Below are 18940 nucleotides of genomic sequence, written 5' to 3'. Positions count from 1 at the left end.
TTTTTTCGGAGGGGGTTATACTCAAAGGCTTTTTTTTGTAGGGAGGGGGGGTTACACAAAAAACCCTCAAAAATTTGTTTATATCCATTTTGTTACGTTTTTACAAGTCAAACAAAGATTTCGGGGGGGGGGTTCAATTTCCCCTAACCCCCACCCTCTGGGTACGGCCTTGTCTTAGAGAATGTGTTTATTTTGATGAAATTAAAAAAACTACTAGTATGTGAACTTTTACGGACGAAAAATATTGTCAAATTGAACTAATTTGTTTTACTTATCTGTTTCACGGTTCAACATGGCAACCCTGACAAAAAAGTGATGCTTCCGTAAAAACTTCTTAGCTTAGAAACTATCAATGGAAATATCTTAGAGAATGTGTTTATTTTGTTGTCCTTGATACTTAAAGAGCAGCAACGTCTGCTTTCGACCTATGCAAATTTTAAGGATACTTTAAGACTCTCATTACAGAAGTATTTGTATTCTGAAGTTACCTCTCTAGCGGTTCTTTCTTTTTTTCAAGAGAACGTCGATGTACAGTTCTGATCATTTTTACTTTTCTATGGTAACATATCAAAATTTTACTACCATTGAAAATTAATTCTTATCATTTGCTTTCTTTTAACCAGGATAACACCTTTATTCTAAAATTGTTTTTTTCAGCAAATTTTTTTCGGAAAGTTCTTGCTTATTGTCTTTTCCGAGATTAAAGATTTCTTTGAATTTCTACGACTAATAAAAAATATCTTGTGAAAAGATAAGGATCTTGATGAAAAAGATGATGAGATACGAGTTGCCTTAATTACTATAAGACTAAGGGCTTCTAAAATATTTTCAAAGTAGTTTCATTATCTTTGTTCAAACAATAGTCACTAGAATTGGTTGTTTACGAAAGTAGAAACTTGGAAACTTTTTCCATTCCTTTGAAATAATGTTAAATGAAATAAAGTCTTTCATTAAAAGGTAAATAAACACTTTAAAGATTAAAACATTGAAACACTAGGCCTACATAAGAAGCAAAATTTTAAAGAAACTAACTTAATTACGACTCAAAAATGAATGCATCAAAAGAAGCTATATGTATCCATGCTGTCAATAAGACGAAAATGTACTATCTTAGGAATGGCAAGGGTAAAGTAGAAACTATCATGGAATGATGAGGGGGTGTTAAACTAACCAAAAGACCATGTACATCCATATTGTCAAAACAGCTTATCTGCAATGTCTGAAGAATGGCTAAAGGTATTTAGTTACAACTTTTAAGGAATATTGAGGGAAATGTTAAACTAGGCCAAAACGCGCAGTGTGGATCCATATCTGAACTCTGTCATTATCACTATGTTTGACACTATGTGTATCTGCTGTATCTTCGGCGACACTGAGAGTATTTAGTTGAAACTTTTAGGGAATGTTGAGGGGGTGTTAAACTAACTGAAAGACCATGTACATCTATACTGTCAAAAACGCTTATCTGCAATGTCTGAAGAATGGTTAAAGGTATTTAGTTAAAACTTTTAAGGGATGTTGAGGGGAATCTTTAACTAGACCAAAAGACACCGTGTGGATCCATGTCTAAACTCTGTCACTATGACTACGTGTGACACAATGTGTATCTGCTCTGTCTTCGGCGACACTGAGGGTATTCAGTTGAAACGATTAGGGAATGTTGAGGGGGTGTTAAACTAACTGAAAGACAATATACATCCATATTGTCAAAAAGGATTATCTACAATGTCTGAAAAATGGCTAAGGGTATTTAGTTACAACTTTTAAGGAACGTTGAGGGGAATGTTTAACTAGACCAAAAGACACAGTGTGAATCCATGTCTGAACTCTGTCACTATGACAATTTGTTACATTATGTGTATCTGCTCTATCTTTGACGACACTGAGGGTATTCAGTTGAAACTTTTAGCGAATGTTGAGGAGGGGGGTTAAACTAACTGAAAGACCATGTACATCCATATTGTCAAAAAGGTGTATCTGCAATGTTGTGAAGAATGGCTAAGGGTACTTAGTTACGATTTTTAAGGAATGTTGAGGGGAATGTTTAACTAGACCAAAAGACACGGTTTGGATCCATGTCTGAACTCTGTCACCATAACTATTTGTGACACTGTGTGTATCTGTTGTATCTTCTTCGATACTGAGGGTATTCAGCTGAAACTTTTAGGGAATATCGAGGGGGTATTAAACTAACTGAAAGACAATGTACATCCATATTGTCAAAAAGGCTTATCTGCAAAGTCTGAAGAATGGCTAAAGGTATTTATTTACAACTTTTGAGGAATGTTGAGGGGAATGTTTAACTAGACCAAAAGACACAGTGTGGATCCATGTCTGAACTCTGTCACTATGACTTTTTGTGACGACTTTGTGTATCTGCCAAATCCTCAGCGACACTGAGAGTATTAAGTTGAAGCTTCCTGGGCAAGCTGAGGGAGATGTTTGGCTTAACCAAAAAACACTATCTACATCCAGGTGGCCGAAAAAGCATATTTGTAATACCTCAGGAATAGCTAATTATACTAAATTAAAACTTTCAGAGAATATTTGGGCATGGTGTTGAATTAACTCAAAATACAGTATCTGCACCCAGGGTTTCAAAAAAGCGTATCTATAATAAATCAGAATGTTTAAGAATGCAGAGTTGAAATTTTAAGGAATACTGAGAAGGGTGTTTAACTACCTTCCAGGAAGCTATGAGGTTAGTAGACTGCAGGATGAGAATTTGAGATGAACTTTCCAGGAACAGTTGAGTACTAAACTGAAGAGTTTAAAATTTGACAATATAGAAGATGGATGGAAAAATTTTAGGAAAGTAATTTGAGAAGTTGCTGATAATGTCCTAGGGAAGAAAGTTAGGAACGTAGCTAGGAATTTTGGTGAAAATGGTTTATGTTTAACAGAGAGGAGAAGGGGTTTGTACAAGAATTATCTGAATGATAGATCATATGAAAATAAGAGTAATGTAAAGAATGTGGACAAAGGATTAAAATATGAACAAAAAAGGCGTGAAGTGGAGGCCATGGATAAAATTGCCAAAGATCTGGAAGATGTAGCTAGACAGCATAATAGTAAAAAAGTTGTAGTGGGATGGTAATATATCGAGAGCGAGTAGTCAATCTTGACTTGTTCCAGTTAAAGATAGAAACAGGGCCACAATATTATTGATAAGAAGAGAGATGGGGAGAACATTTTGAGAATGTGCTATACCTGGATAGAGTTACCGGAAAAGCTGCAGTGGAAAAAGAAAAGTTTGTAAAACCTTGAATGTGAAGAAAGATTTATTTTGTGAGGAAGAATTAGAGACAATACTAAAAGGATTAAAATTTAATAAGTCCCCAGGTTAAATATGGTGGATATGAATGTGGTGGAAATGAAATATGGCTTAAATGGATATGGCGCTAGAAATAAGTTACTGAAGATTACGAATATGATTTTTTAAAAGTTCTAGCGATTTTAGGAAAACCGTAATTAAGGTCCTGCGTAAGAAAGGTGATACGGTTGAGTTCGGTAATTATAAAGGTATTAGTCTGGTTTCTTTGGGTAGCAAATAAATTAGTATGATGATACTTTTTAGACTTAGAGAAGCTGTAGACAAGATTTTAAGAGAAGAAAAGTGCAGTTTTAGAAAAGTTAGAGGATGTGTCGACCAAATTTTCACCCTTAGGTTAGTAATTGAGACGTGCCTGTGTCATCAAATACCTTTGGTCCTCACTTTTATAGATTATGAGCAAGCTTTCGATTCAGCTGATAGAAGACCTTTAGTGAAGGTCTTAACCGCAGCAGTGTTATTCTTGTACATAGCACTAATCTCTTTAACGTTTCTTGCTGGTATATCATGAAAGGATATCGATCAATTGGACAGTTTTACTTACTTTGGTAGTATCATAGGCAGCCCGCTAGCGCTGCCTAAGTAAAAAACGATGTGGGCACAATGTGTTTTTTTTCTCCATACCCGGGCACTTCGTATCGAAGGAGTTGTCGTAGAAAGTTTGAAAAGAGCTCATCCATCGGGAATATGGGTTGGATATGGCCCTTTTAATATTCGAAAGCGATTGGAAGGCACCTAGCCCCCCCCCTCCACACACATCATTCCCCAAAACATAATCAATAAAAATTTTGAGATAGCCATTTTGTTCAGCGTAGTTGATTTCCAGATAGAAAATATCTTTTTGAAGAGGACGCTCCCCCCCCCAATCCTTGGGGAAAGGGTTTCAAGTTATGCCCTGAGGGCATATAAGATCAATGTTGACCATGTACAGTTTATTATTTCTTTTTTCTTTAAAGCAGGCCACTTCATATAGAAGGGGTCGTCGTAGAGACTTCAAAAGGGGATCATTCGATTAGCAATCGAGAGTTCTAGTGACCTTTTTAATAGTCGAAAGTGATTGGAGGGCAACTAGCTCCCCCCCCCCTCACGCCAATAATTCCCCTAAACACATCCAATCGAAATTTTGAGACAGCCCTTTTGTTCAGCGTAGTTGATTTCCTCATAGAAAATGTGTTTTTGAGGAGGACACTCCCCCACAAGCCTCAGGGCAAGGGTTTTAAGTTATGCCCTGGGGGAATATAAGGTGTTTATAGAAGATATTGTCGTAGAAACTTCAAAACAGGCTCATTCGATTGGAAATTCCAAGGGCTAGTGCCCTTTTTAGTAGTCGAAAAAGATTGGAGGGCAACTAGGCCCCCCCACGCCCATCATTCCCCCAAACACATCCAAACAAAATTGTGAAATAGCCATTTTGTTCAGCGTAGTTGATTTCCAGATAGAAAATATGTTTTGAGGAGGGCACTCCCCCCCAACCCTCAGGGCAAGGGTTTTAAGTTATGCCCTGGGGGCATATAAGGTTTTTATAGAAGGCGTTGTCGTAAAAACTTCAAAACAGGCTCAATCGATTGGAAGTTCAAAGGGCTAGTGCTCTTTTTAATAGTCGAAAGTGATTGGAGGGCAACTAGCCCCCCCCCCACGCCCATCATTCCCCCAAACACATCCAATCAAAATTTTGAGGTAGCCCTTTTGTTCAGCGTAGTTGATTTCCAGATAGAAATTGTGTTCTTGAGGAGGACACTCCCCCACAACCCTTAGGGCGAGGGCTTTAAGTTATGCCCTGGGGGCATATATGGTTTTTATAGAAGACGTTGTCGTAGAAACTTCAAAAAAGACTCATTCGATTGTAAATTCAAGGGCTAGTGTCCTTTTTAATAGTCCAAAGGGATTGGAGGGCAGCTAGTCCCTCCCCCCTCCCCCCCCGCCCACGCCAATCTTTCCCCTGAACACATCCAATCCAAACTGTAAGATTGTTATTTTGTTCAACGTAGTTGATTTCCAGATAGAAAATAGGTTTTTGAGAAGGACACTCCCCAACAACCCTCAGGGCAAGTGTTTTAAGCTATGCCCTGGGGGCATATAAGGCTTTTATAGAAGGCGTTGTCGTAGAAACTTCAAAACAGGCTCATTCGATTGGAAATTCAAAGTGCTAGTGCCCTTTTTAATAGCCGAAAGTGATTGGAGGGCAACTAGCCCCTCCCAGGCCCATCATTCCCACAAACACATCCAATTAAAATTTTGAGATAAGCATTTTGTCAACGTAGCTGATTTCTAGATAGAAAATATCTTTTTAAGGAGGACACTCCCCCACAACCCTCGGAGCAAGGGTTTTAAGTTATGCTCTGGGGGCATATAAGGTTTTTTATAGAATGCGTTGTCGTAGAGACTTCAAAACAGACTCATTCGATTGGAAATTCAAAGGGCGTTTGCCCTTTTTAATAGTCTAATGTGATTGGAGGGCAACCAGCGCCCCCCCCCCCGCCCATTATTCCCCCAAACAAATCCAATCAAAATTTTGAGACAGCCATTTTGTTTAGAGTAGTTGTTTTTCACATAGAAAATATGTTAGTGAGGAGAAATTTCCCCCGAAACCCTCAAAGAAAAGGTTTTAAATTACGCCCTGGGGGCAAAAAAGGTTCTTATATAAGGTTTTTTCGAAGAAATTTCAAGACAGACTTGTTGGATTGGAAATTCAAAGGGCTAGTGCCCTTTTTAAAAGTCGAAAGGAATTAGAGGGCAACTAGCCCCCACCCCCACCCATCATCCCCAAAAACACATTCCATCAAAATTTTGAGATAGCCATTTTGTTCAGCGTAGTTGATTTCCAGATAGAAAATACGTTTTTGAGGAGGACACTTCCCCAAAACCCTCAGGGCAAAGGTTTTAAGTTATGCCCTGGTTGCATATAAGGTCTTATAGAAGGTGTTGTCGTTGAAATTTCAAAACAGGCTCCTTCGATTGGGAATTCAAAGATCTAGTGCCCTTTTTAATAGTTGAAAGTGATCGGAGGGCAACTAGCCCCCCCCCCCCCGCCAATCATTCCCCCAAACACCTCCAATCAAAATTTTGAGATAGCCAATTTGTTCAGCCTAGTTGATTTCCAGATAGAAAATGTGCTTTTGAGGAGGACACTCCCCCACAACCCTCAGGGCAAGGGTTTTAAGTTATGCCTGGGGGTATATAAGGATTTATAAGAAAGCGTTGTCGTAGAAACTTCAAAACAGGCTCATTCGATTAGAAATTCAAAGGGCTAGTTTCCTTCTTATAAGTCGAAAGTGATTGGAAGGGAACTAGCCACTCCGCCACGCCCATCATTCCCCCAAACACATCCAATCAAAATTTTGATATAGCCATTTTGTTCAGCGTAGTTGATTTCCAGATATAAAATATGTTTCTGAGGAGGACACTCCCCAACAACCATCAGGGCAAGGGTTTTAAGTTATGTCCTGGGCGCATATAAGGTTTTTATAGAAGGCGTTGTCATAGAAACTTCAGAAGGGGCTCATTTGATTGAAAATTCGAAGGGCTAGTGCTGTTTTTGCTAGTCGAAACTGATTGGAGGGCATATAGCTTCCCCCCCCCCACGTCCATCAGTCACCCCAAAACAACCAATCAAAAGTTTGAGATATCTATTTTGTTTAGCGTTGGCGAATTTTTTTCCAGAGAGAAAATATGTTTTTGAGAAGGACACTCCCCCACAACTTTCAGGACAAGGGTTTTAAGTTATGCCCTGGGCGCATATAAGGTTTTTATTGAAGGCATTGTCGTAGAAACTTCAAAAAATGCTAATTTGATTGGAAATTCAAATTGCTAGTGCCCTTTTTAATAGTTGAAAGTGATCGGAGGGCAACTAGCCCCCCCCCCCAATGCCAATCATTCCCCCAAACACATCCAATCAAAATTGTGAGATTGCCATTTTGTTCAAAGTAGTTGATTTGGAAATTCAAATTGCTAGTGCCCTTTTTAATAGTCGAAAGTGATTGGAGGGCAATTAACTCCCCCCTCCCCACGCCCATTATTCCCCCAAACACATCCAATCAAAATTTTTAGACAGCCATTTTGTTCAGCGTAGTTGATTTCCAGATAGAAAATGTTTTTGAGGAGGACACTACACCCGCAACCCTCAGGGCAAAGGTTTTAAGTTATGCCCTGGTTGCATGTAAGGTTTTTATAGAAGGTTTTGCTGTAGAAATTTCAAAACAGGCTCATTCGAATGGGAATTCAAAGATCTAGTGCCCTCTTTAATAGTTGAAAGTGATTGGAGGGAACTAGCCCCCCACGCCCATCTTTCCCCCAAACACATCCAATCAGAATTTTGAGATAGCCATTTTGTTCAGCGTAGGCTAGATGATTTCCAGATAGAAAATATGTTTTTTAGGAAGAAAATCCCCCAGAGGACACTCCCCCACAACCCTCAGGGCAAGGGTTTTAAGTTATGCCTGGGGGTATATAAGGATTTATAAGAAATCGTTGTCGTAGAAACTTCAAAACAGGCTCCTTTGATTAGAAATTCAAAGTCGAAAGTGATTGGAAGGGAACTAGCCCCTCCGCCAAGCCAATCATTCCCCCAAACGCATCCAATCAAAATTTTGAGATAACCATTTTGTTCAACTTAATTGATTTCCAGGTAGAAAGTGTTCGTTTGAGGAGGACCCTCCACTACGACCGACAGGGCACAGGATTTAAGTTATGCCTGGGGGTATATAAGGATTTATAAGAAAGTGATGTCGTAGAAACTTCAAAACAGGCTCATTCGATTAGAAATTCAAAGGGCTAGTTTCCTTCTTATAAGTCGAAAGTGATTGGAAGGGAACTAGCCACTCCGCCACGCCCATCATTCCCCCAAACACATCCAATCAAAATTTTGATATAGCCATTTTGTTCAGCGTAGTTGATTTCCAGATATAAAATATGTTTCTGAGGAGGACACTCCCCAACAACCATCAGGGCAAGGGTTTTAAGTTATGTCCTGGGGTATCTAAGGTTTTTATAGAAGGCGTTGTCATAGAAACTTCAGAAGGGGCTCATTTGATTGAAAATTCGAAGGGCTAGTGCTGTTTTTGATAGTCGAAACTGATTGGAGGGCAAATAGCCCCCCCCCCCCACGTCCATCATTCACCCAAACACATCCAATCAAAATTTTGAGATAGCTATTTTGTTTAGCGTAGGCTAGTTGATTTCCAGATAGAAAATATGTTTTTGAGAAGGACACTCCCCCTCAGCTCTCTGGGCAAGGGTTTTAAGTTATTCCCTGGGCGCATATAAGGTTTTTATTGAAGGCGTTGTCGTAGAAACTTCAAAGAAGGCTAATTCGATCGGAAATTCAATGGCTAGTGCCCTTTTTAATAGTCGAAAGTAATTAGTAATATTTTTTGCGGTTGTTGTTGTTTAGACCAGGGCACTTCGTATCGAAGGAGTTGTCGTGAGAACTTCGAAAGGGGCTCATTTGATTGGAAATAGAAAGGGTTGATGCCCTTTTTAATAGTCGAAAGTTATTGGAGGGCAACTAATCCCCCTTCCACTCCCTACCTCCCATTGGCTCATTATTTTTAAAAACTAAATATTGCCTTAAGATTAAATCTAAATACACTGTGATAATGCTAATTCCCAATAAGGCATCTCAGCAGTATCCCAAGAACGACTGAGGTATTATGTTCAAACTTCCGAGGCTACTTCTGCTCTTAAAACTTAACCAAATCAAAAGCGTGTAAGTGTATCCAAGCTATCAAAGAAGGTAAACAGATTTTTTTGCGAATGGTATCAAGTTTTTCATTTCCGGTCAACTAGAGGAGGTATGAAACTAAGTTAAACAGCACTATTTGTGTCCAGATTTTTAAAATGGTGTATGTTGTTAAAAAATTTCTGAAAATTTTTCTCCAGCGTACAAATAGCAGGCCAAACTATAAAGTCTTAAAAAACGAAAGATTTAAAGCGTTATTTTCTTTTTCCCTGAAAAGACTATGTCAATATAAAACGAACAGAAATTAATTTAAAAAAAAATTTCTAAAAAATAAGTTTTTCAAAGAAAAGTAAAGAACTCCATTAAACAAAAATGAGCAAAAATAAAATAATCTACCAAGCTCGAAACCACCACAAATCAGCATCGATAAATAAATGAAACCTAAAACGAACAAAAACTTTTTCCACAAAATAAGTTTTTCAAAGAAAAGTAAAGAACTCCATTAAACAAAAAATGAGCAAAAATAAAATCAAATAATCTACCAAGCTCGAAACTACCACAAATCAGCATCGATAAATAAATGAAACCCAAAACGAACAGAATTTACAATAAATAACCGAGTCAAACTCAAAACGAGCAGAAATTAACATAAGTTGGGCGCAAAACCAATATACCTTCCTAAGGCCAGGAGAAAATTTGCACTTTGATTTTCCTTTTCGGCCAACCTTCTAGGGCTAAAGAGAAAGCAGGTCGTCCTCGGTTGCGCTGGGAGGATGTCATAAGGAAAGATTTAAGGGAAGTGGGAACTTCCTGGGAGGGTGTAAAGAGCGAGGCTTTGAATAGATTGGGATGGAGGAAGAGCGTAGGTAACTGTGTTGGCCTCAGGTAGCATTGTTCTGTGGTGAGTTGTCTAAATCAAAAGACAATATTTGCGTCCAGGTTGTCAAAAAGACGTACCTCCTATATCTCAGGAGAGGATATTGATATTAAGTTGATAATTTCATGCAATATTGAGGAGGATGATGAACTTAATCAAAAGTTATTACGTCATTCCAGGTTGTACAAAGGACGTATCTGCAATATGTTAGGAGTATCTAAGGCTATTAAGTTGAAGCTTTCATTGCATTTCAAAGGAGATTTTGAACTTGAATCAAACAACACTATACACATCCATTTTTTCACTAGGCACATATACAATGTCTCGAGAACAATCTAAGGGTATGACGTTGAAACTTGCAGGAAATTTTTAAGAGGATGTTATATGGTACTGTTCTATTATATAATACACACTCGAGAAGTGAAGTTTGGTGAATGCTAATGAAATAGGACAAAATATGATGAAAATACAATGCTTTAAGTAAAATTATGAAAACTACCACAAAGAATTATTTCGCGCCCAGAGCGCATAACCTAAAATAACGTAACCTAACCAAAATACCAACTAAATATTTAATTAAAATATGCTATCATGTGGTTTCTCAACGAGCCGAAGGTTATTGTCTGGTATGGACAGCGTGAAAGACCGGGTATTCGAAATACAAGTTCCTGAGTGTGTAGTATATATCAGAACAGTAGGCCTACCTGTTATACTTTATAAAAAAAAACTATGTGCATCCAGTTTGTATAAAGGAGCCAGCTGCACAATTTCAGAAGGGGCAGAGTGTATCAAGTCAAAGTTTTCAGAGAGTATTAGGGGGAGTTAGACATAAATCAGGGAACACTATGTGCATCAAGGCTGTCAAAAGGACGAATATACAATAAATAATGAATGGCTAAGGGTATTAAATTGAAGCTTTCAGAGCATGCTGAGGAGGACGTTCATCTTAATCAAAAGAAATTATGTTCCTCCATGTTGTTAAAGGGGCGTATTTACGATTTTTTAACAACGGTTAAGGTCATCAATTTGAAAATTTTATGGAGTATTAAGAGTATTTAGAACTAAAACAAAAGACACTATCTGTATCCAGGATGTCAAAACTACGTGTCCACAGCGTCTTAGGAATAGCAAAAAGTATCAAGTTGGTACTTTGAGAGAATACTTAAAGGGGTTGAACTAAATCAAAATACACTGTATGCATTTATGTTGCCAAAATACCGTATTTGCAATATATCAGTAACGGCTAGAGGTATAAAGTTGAAACTTTCAAGGAATGTCTAAGGACATCATGATCATGAGATCATGAGACACTATGCACATCAAGGTTGTCAACAGGGTTGCCATCAACTTGAAATTTTCAAGGTATGTTGACCAGGGTTCTGAAATAAATTAAAAGACACTATGTGTATGCAGGTTATCAAAGCAGCTTATCTGTAATATCCCAAAAAGGGATAAGTGTGTCAAGTTGTAACTTGGCTTTTGTTTCTTCAACCAGACAAAAATCTCGTTGGATTGGTTCTTTACGTCCTCTTTTTAGATAATAAGTTTGAGCTCTTTTTAACAAATGAGCTGTAAGTGCACATATTTAAACAAAAAAAACAGTTAAAACCAAATTTAATACAATAGGATACTTATAACGAAAACATCGATCAATATTCGTCTATATTCAAGGTTGTAACGTCACTGCTTCAGCCTAAAAGAAGAGCGAAAATTATACACATTTTATTTCATTTATTTGAGTAATATTGAGTAATATGGCCCCTACCCATCCATCAGAAGTTTCATATTGCAAATATTGTTCGGAATTACTTAAGTAAAAAGTACTTAAGCAATTACTTAAGTAAAAATCTCAGTTCTTGTGCTCTACTTAAGTAAGAGATTCCTTAAGTACTTAATATTTGTATTTAAGTAAAGGCTAAAAGTACTTGTACTTGACGGTACTTAAGCTGTCAAGCATTTTTAGACCAGAATTCCGTTTCAATACCAATTTTATCGGGAAGACGCTCAGTACGACGCTTTCACATCGTCTCACAAGGGATTCTGCTTCTTTTTTTTAAGTGTCGCCCAGTATCTAAAATTTTAAACAAGGAAACCAAGGAGTATGTTGACTTACCTTTTGATTTGAATAGACTGTTTTTGGGATTAACGAGAAAATAATAATTGATGGGGCCATTTCAGCTGTCAAGAACAGAAGGCTATGATTCGCGAACTTGAACTGACAGACTATATCTCGTTGACTGCCAACATTTGGTCTGCTAACAACAAAAGCTACCTGGAATGACTGCCCACTTAGGTGGAAATCTTGTTCTTGTGTGTTCACATTTTAAGGGCTTATTTTCTTACGAAAAAAATCGCTAGGCATCTGAATGGTTTCTTTACGATATATAAAGCTGTAGTTGAAAAAAGGTACGCAGAATATTAACCACAGTATATAAATAATAGATAGTAGGATCGTTCCCTATCTCACCCATTATAAAAAACCGGACCGAGATGCGAGTGCTCCGGAGAATGTATAAACATAAGCGACATTCGATTTTTTCACGAGTAGACAAGTCAGATTTCTCTTGAACGCGAAACTTGGCTTCAACGTTGGAACACTAAATTTTAAAGAAACTAATTTTAAATTAATATATTTCAATACGCATACGAAAATCGGTAATTAGAAGTGCAATGTTATTATTTGATGTTTTTAGGAACTACAAGTAGGTTTCGAAGTCTCGAGTTGGTTTCAAAGGCATTTTGAAAAATTTTCTGCCAAAATACGTGCTCCAGGGTAATTGGACCGCTGACACATGCTAAAATTAGTAATTCGCTAATGAAAGAATATGTGGGAGGAGTTGTTTGTACACACCGAGAATGAAGAGCCAGAAATCAACTGTGATGAACCTCCTGTTAATTACCTTTATACAGTGGTATTAACTGACAATACTTCAAACTTCAGTAAAGAATTTAGAGAATTTCTATCCCTATGATGAAGGTCAAGTAGGTGGCAATGAGAATGAAGATGCAGCAGGTCAAAATGATTTTTTTTTAATGCTTGAGAGATTCTTAGCATGAGAAGTGAGCAAAATGCTTTGAGTGTGTCAGCTGTCCACTCAATTCACTTGGATCCACAGATGCTGATATGGCATTGAATGATGTTGCATATAAGCAGCAGTACTGACCCTTTTGTCAAGTGTACTGCTCTCTGGGACGCTATTAACATGAGCTCAAAAACCGATGATGCTGTCAAAAAGGTATGTATTAGACATTTGCCTTTCACTTACTTGGACTATCTGTCTTGGCTTTTCTGTGTCTACAATTAGCCATGTCTTGATGCAACCTACTGCAAAGTACTTGATAACTTCAATCCACGAATGATAACTTCAACGAGGTCGAGGCCGAAGGCCTCGACCGATTCCGTTTATTTTGAATAAAAGTTATCAAGTATTTTGCCGTAGGTTGCATAGGTTGCATCAAGACATGGCTAATTGTACACAGAGAAAAGCCAAGACAGATAGTCCAAGTAATTGAGAGGCAAATGTTTAAGTGGCTAGGGCAAGGGTAAATGGCGGGAGTATGCATGACTCTCTTATTGGACAGGCCTGTGAACGACTTTTTCATGCCAAGATTATGTTTTTGCTATTTCGAGTCATCCTTATTTCAACCTTAAATGGTTTTATAAGGAGAGTAGGGATATTGCTGTTGAATTCTTGGTAGGAGAAGCAATAAAGGTTGAAGATCCCATAGATACTGACTAAAAAACTAAAAGAACTGACAGAGCTAGCTGCTGGGGATGAATACTTTGAGAATAGGGTTTAAGAAACTCCTGCAAACAGTTCAGAGAATTGTGAACACGATGGAAACACTGTGAAGGTGGGGTTTTTTTCATATGCGGTTGATTGGCGAATAGAACTAACCATGCTTAAAGACTACCCAAGAATTTTCCTTTTCTTTTTGTTCGTATTATGACAAATGAAAACATACAGTTCGAAACAAAACTGTTGTCACTCAAGCTAAAATCATGCCCTGGCCTTTAAAAGGCCACTCCTCTCCTCTTTGTCATAATTTGTATTTGTTTTAGTTTGACTTGATTATTGGTTGCAATTTCTATTCGTTTTTGGTCTCGTTTATTAATTAACGGTGATTTTTGTTCTTTTTAAGTCGGAACTATTTGTTTTACTTTTCCCTGTTTTCTTTGTTTTAATGCAGCTCTTTATTTTTTCTTAAAAGCTTTTTTTGGGAATTTCTCTTTAGTTAATTCTTAAAGATGTACTTGACTATTATTGCAGAGTTCAATAATGCTGAAAATACATTTTTTTTTCGTCAAATAACGTTGGTTGTTTTGTTTTATTTAAGCTGCATTTCGAAATTTCTATTGCTTTTTTTTAGGAGTATACTGAATTCCTAGAAAGATTTTGTACAAATCTCAGGGAAGTAAACTGAAGAGAAAATGTATTAGCGTGCACATTTCATTGTTTTTATTATATGTGTTTGTAGCAATTTTTCTTAGAATAGTTATATAATTTTGGTGTAAAATAATGATGAGAAACATGGATACATTATTTTAGAATTCTTGGAAACTAAATTAAAATGCGGGTTATCTTTTTATTATCCTTCTATTAAAACTTATTTTTGTTTCCAAATCCACTACGTTTTTGTTATATTTCATTTTTTCAGGTACTTTCAACTTCATTTACATGTATGAACATGCCTAAGATAGAGCCAGGGGCAAAAAAAAATTTCATTTTGATGTCCTTGGTACTTTAAAATAAACGGAAAATGATAAGAATAATGGGCTGTCATAAATATCATCATTTGGATTTACTGGTAACTACCCAAAATAATTCACTGCATTGTGTCATTTTGGCGAACTTACCAGCATATCACAGTAAATCCAGCACTTGACACTCATAACTATGAAATGTGGCTGAATTTTTACAACTCTCAGGACAAAATGCTATTTCAGCACAAAAATCACACGGAAGAGCTCTTTCAATTAAAGAACTGCAATAGTCGCAAGTTATACGATAAAGGCTGTAAGAACATAAGGCTGTAAGATTAAGGCTGTCAAATACAAACATTTACGAACAAAAAGAAAAGAAAAATTATTGGGTAATCTTTAAGCATGGTTAATTATATTTGCCAATCAGCCGCGTATGAAAGAACCTCCACCACTGCGTTTTTCTATGACCTTATTCAGGCTAAGTTTAAATGAAGGGAGATGAGAAAAAATTCTTAAGCCCCTCCCCCCTTAGCACACATGGCCCTACATTTTTGTATGTGTAGGCCCATGGAGAGTTAGACATTGAAATGTACTCTTATAACCATGTGGCATCCCACCCCCTCTACACAATACCCTACCCACCGTCAATTCTTCATAATAGCTGATGCACAATTATTTAACATTGCACACAATTTCATGAAAAATCAAGTAAATCAAGTTAGTTAAGACAACGATTAAGATAATAAATGTCTATTTTATCATTTATCTCCTTCAGACTAGACTATTTTTAATGATGGAGACCTTTATTACATAACTAATATATACAAAAAAGCACGAAGCCCAATATTCTGGGCTTGTATGGCTACTCCTAAAATACTCTAAATTACACATAGGGTTACCACACCTTCCAATTACAAACATATCAACACAGTATTATAATTCTGCTCGAGAAAAAAAAAATCGAAACTCATACAGGCAATGACGTCTCAACTGGCAACGGAAATCAGTCTTATCTAACTCATTTTTCAACAAAGAAGGCAACCCAGTCCAAAGTGTCATTCCACTTATCAGGGACAATGCCCCACAGTGCGGCATTTATTTTTCTGCACTTGGGAAGATCAACACGTATTTATTGATATTTATAAATTGATCTCTTATCTAAGAACTGTCAGTCGATGGCAAGTTTGGCCCTCTATGGGGGAGATTCACAGTTTGGTGCCTAAAATAGCAGAAAATGCCACTCTCCCATTGCAAAATGTTTTTAAATTCTTAAAAATGTACTAGAAAATATTGTTTTTATTCGAATGAGCCCTCTCCTGATCTTCAAGGACCATTATTCTGATACAATCACTCCTGGAGAAAACAAAAGAAAAAATAAAAACAAACAAACAAACATGCATCCATGATCATTCTTCTAGGGAAAAAATTAAATTCAACATTTTCGTAGATGGAAGCTTGAAATGTCTGTCACAACGCTTTCTGAAATGCTAGATCTGATGGCATGATTTTAAACAAGATCACTCGATTTCTTATGGGTGTTTACTCCTTTTTTGAAAATCAGTCAAATTTTCTTGAGCATGCAGCTTTTGATGAGTGTCCTTAACATTGGTGAGTTTTATATAGTTTGAATCATCATCAAAAGCCATTTCTTTTAACGGATTAATTTCTATTAAAATTCCTTTTTTGAGTTTCTAAAAGTTTCTAACTCCTTACTTGCAGATTGTTGCTAAGAACTGCTTGGTGCATGATAAGGCTTATACAGCCTGCAGTTAGAGTTCTTATGCTAACCTATACTACCTTCAAGTGCAAAAAGTTGGACATTGAACTATGTTACTTTTGAAATATTTCTTGTTGAGAATTGTAGTTACTGGAATTTTGACCATCGTAGTTTATCGTGAAACTTGTTCGCTATTCCAACAAGCAGAAATTCCTTCCAAAGTGGCCGAGAACGAATGATTAAAGTTACAGAAATTTAATTCTAAGAACTATGTCTACTTACATCAAATATAAAATTTTGTTGAAAATTGGCATGAATTTTGTTGTTTATAAATTCTCCTAGAATCCTTTTAGATTCAGCTTCATGTAAAATTTTTATTCTGTTACCGGTGAAACAGATACACTCCTAGATTCCAGGGGCGTAATTTGCTATGCGGTGGGGTGGCAACTGCCCCTCCCATAAACCGGTTTGCCCCCTGACCCTAGCTTTCCTCCAGATAAAATTTAGTTTCTTCAAAATTCTTGTCAAAATTAAGAAAAGCCTGCATAATTCAAGCATCCATAAAAACAGGTAAGTTTTCTTTAGTATATTTTTACCTTTATGGTACTATATGGCTCATTTTTCAGTTTTACTGTCATTTTCATTTGATTTGGAAAAATTGACTCCAAATTTGCCCCTCCCCCCCCCCCAGAATTTTGACAAAATGATGCCACTGCCACGTTCTGGTTCTAGTAATATCTTATTCCTTGACTGGCAGCTTTTTGAGTTAGAATTCAACCCATTAGATGCTTTAGTAATGGTTGAAACAGTAAACGTATCACTTCAAGGTATTGCATAGACATATTCAGTATCTCTGTTCCTCAATTGACCATCTAAAATAGATTGCTTCTGACGGGTTACCTGATGTTATCGGTTCATGCGAGACATTCTTAAATCCTAAAAATAATATGCTTCTGGATATACCGGGACACACAGTGGAAAAGTCAAACCACAGTTTATAGAATTAGCAGTATGATCATACCCTATCTCACCCATTATAAAAACCCGGACCAAGGTGCGAGTGCTCCAGAGAACGTTTTTGCAGATATAAACGTAAGCGGTATTAGATCTTTTCACGGGTAGACAAGTCAGATTTCTCTTGGACACGAAACAAGTGGGAACCCGCTATTACGAATAATGCACTTTGTAACCATTTCTCATTGATTGACGGAAACAAACTAACCCGCTAATGTAGAAATAAGTGGGAGGAGCTTTTTGTTCGTACCGAGAATGAAGAAAAGAAATGATCTGCGATAAACTTACTGGATAATTCTATAAACTGTGAGTCAAACCGACAAAGAATGACCTAGGCTTGTATAGCCTTATATTTATCACTTATAATGGCTTTGAATGGATTTTATAGTGATATAAAGGTGTTTTCGAATCAACTTTCATCGATAATAAGTATGGAGGTAAGGACTTTAATTGTTGGTAATAGCAACTGATCTCTTGGTGGCTCTGTATCTCCATTTCTAACAGCCCTTTTTGAACTCCTCGATAGAGTCCTTAAGCACTCACGACAGGTGATCATCATTGGTGATCCTAGCATAAATTTGATGGGAATGAGGTCACCAATATCTCTATATTTTCTTTCGTCTGTGCAGTGCTTTACCTTCTGTATATATCCCTTCTCGCCTAGCAGAGAGTAGAGCAGAGAATTGAAGGGGGCGTGATTAAAGAAAAACAAACAAGAGCAATGATGCCCGCCAGAATATCCTAATGGACCTACCATTCATACTAGAGCTGCCATCGCTAATTGATCAGTATTATGACAGCATAGCTATATCATTGAAGGCTTGATTGACATAGCAACTGATCTCTTCATGTTTGCATGAAGCAACTGATTACTTGTTATAGCAACTGATCAACATCGATAATAAGTATGGAGGTAAGGACTTTTAGGTAAGGTAAGGACTAGCAGAGAGTAGAGCATCCTTGATTGACATGGTCTTTTTTGTCCCAAAATTACTTGTTAGTGACATTTCTGATCATGCCCCTGTTTATTCTAGCTACCATTTTTATAATATGACTATTGGATCTAATAATATATTTTTTATTTTGTTTAGCTAGGTGAAATTAACTCCACTTAGGTCAAGAGTGGCAGAAAAATCTTGGCATAGTTTTGAGATTGATCCTAATTTTTATCGCTTATTTGATACTTTTTATGAGTCTATTAAACTGGTTGTTTTATATTTACTCAACTTACCTCCAAATCGTAGAACTATGAAGACATTTCCAATAAATCCTGGATGACCCTTGTTCTAGTTAATATTTCAAGGAGAGATATAATCTCTGAAGGGTTTATAAATCTCCTAGCTCCTTAAAGAAAGCTATTTACCTTCAACGATTCAAAATCTGTAGGAATATCTATAACTCTGTATGTTGAAAGGCGAAATCTCAGTATAACTTAAATTGTTTTTACTGATTAACTTTTCAAAACCCAAGGTCAAATATATATTAAAAAAGCTTTTTCCGTAAAATAATTTTTTTTTAAAAAAGTGAAGAACTCCATTAAACCAAAAACGAACAAAAATAGAGTCAAATAATCTACCAAGTATACAACTTCCACAAATCAGTATCAATAAATAGATGAA

General features: G+C 36.8%; 1 long non-coding RNA gene across 1 annotated transcript in view; it reads left to right on the top strand.

Moving 5' to 3' along the window:
• Positions 1–903: 903 nt before the first annotated feature.
• Positions 904–18940, top strand: part of LOC148955980 (uncharacterized) — an 86230-nt gene continuing 68193 nt past the window's right edge. The window contains exon 1 of the long non-coding RNA XR_016142130.1: positions 904–957. This is a non-coding gene — a long non-coding RNA (uncharacterized LOC148955980). The remainder of the gene's footprint in view (positions 958–18940) is intronic.

This window comes from Artemia sp. Qi Xiang Cuo, chromosome 1 (genome assembly GCF_049724085.1).
Source record: "Artemia sp. Qi Xiang Cuo chromosome 1, ASM4972408v1, whole genome shotgun sequence".
Lineage (NCBI taxonomy): Eukaryota > Metazoa > Arthropoda > Branchiopoda > Anostraca > Artemiidae > Artemia > Artemia sp. Qi Xiang Cuo.
Note: the sequence above shows the minus strand (reverse complement) of the source record. Positions and strands in the feature narration are given on the sequence as shown.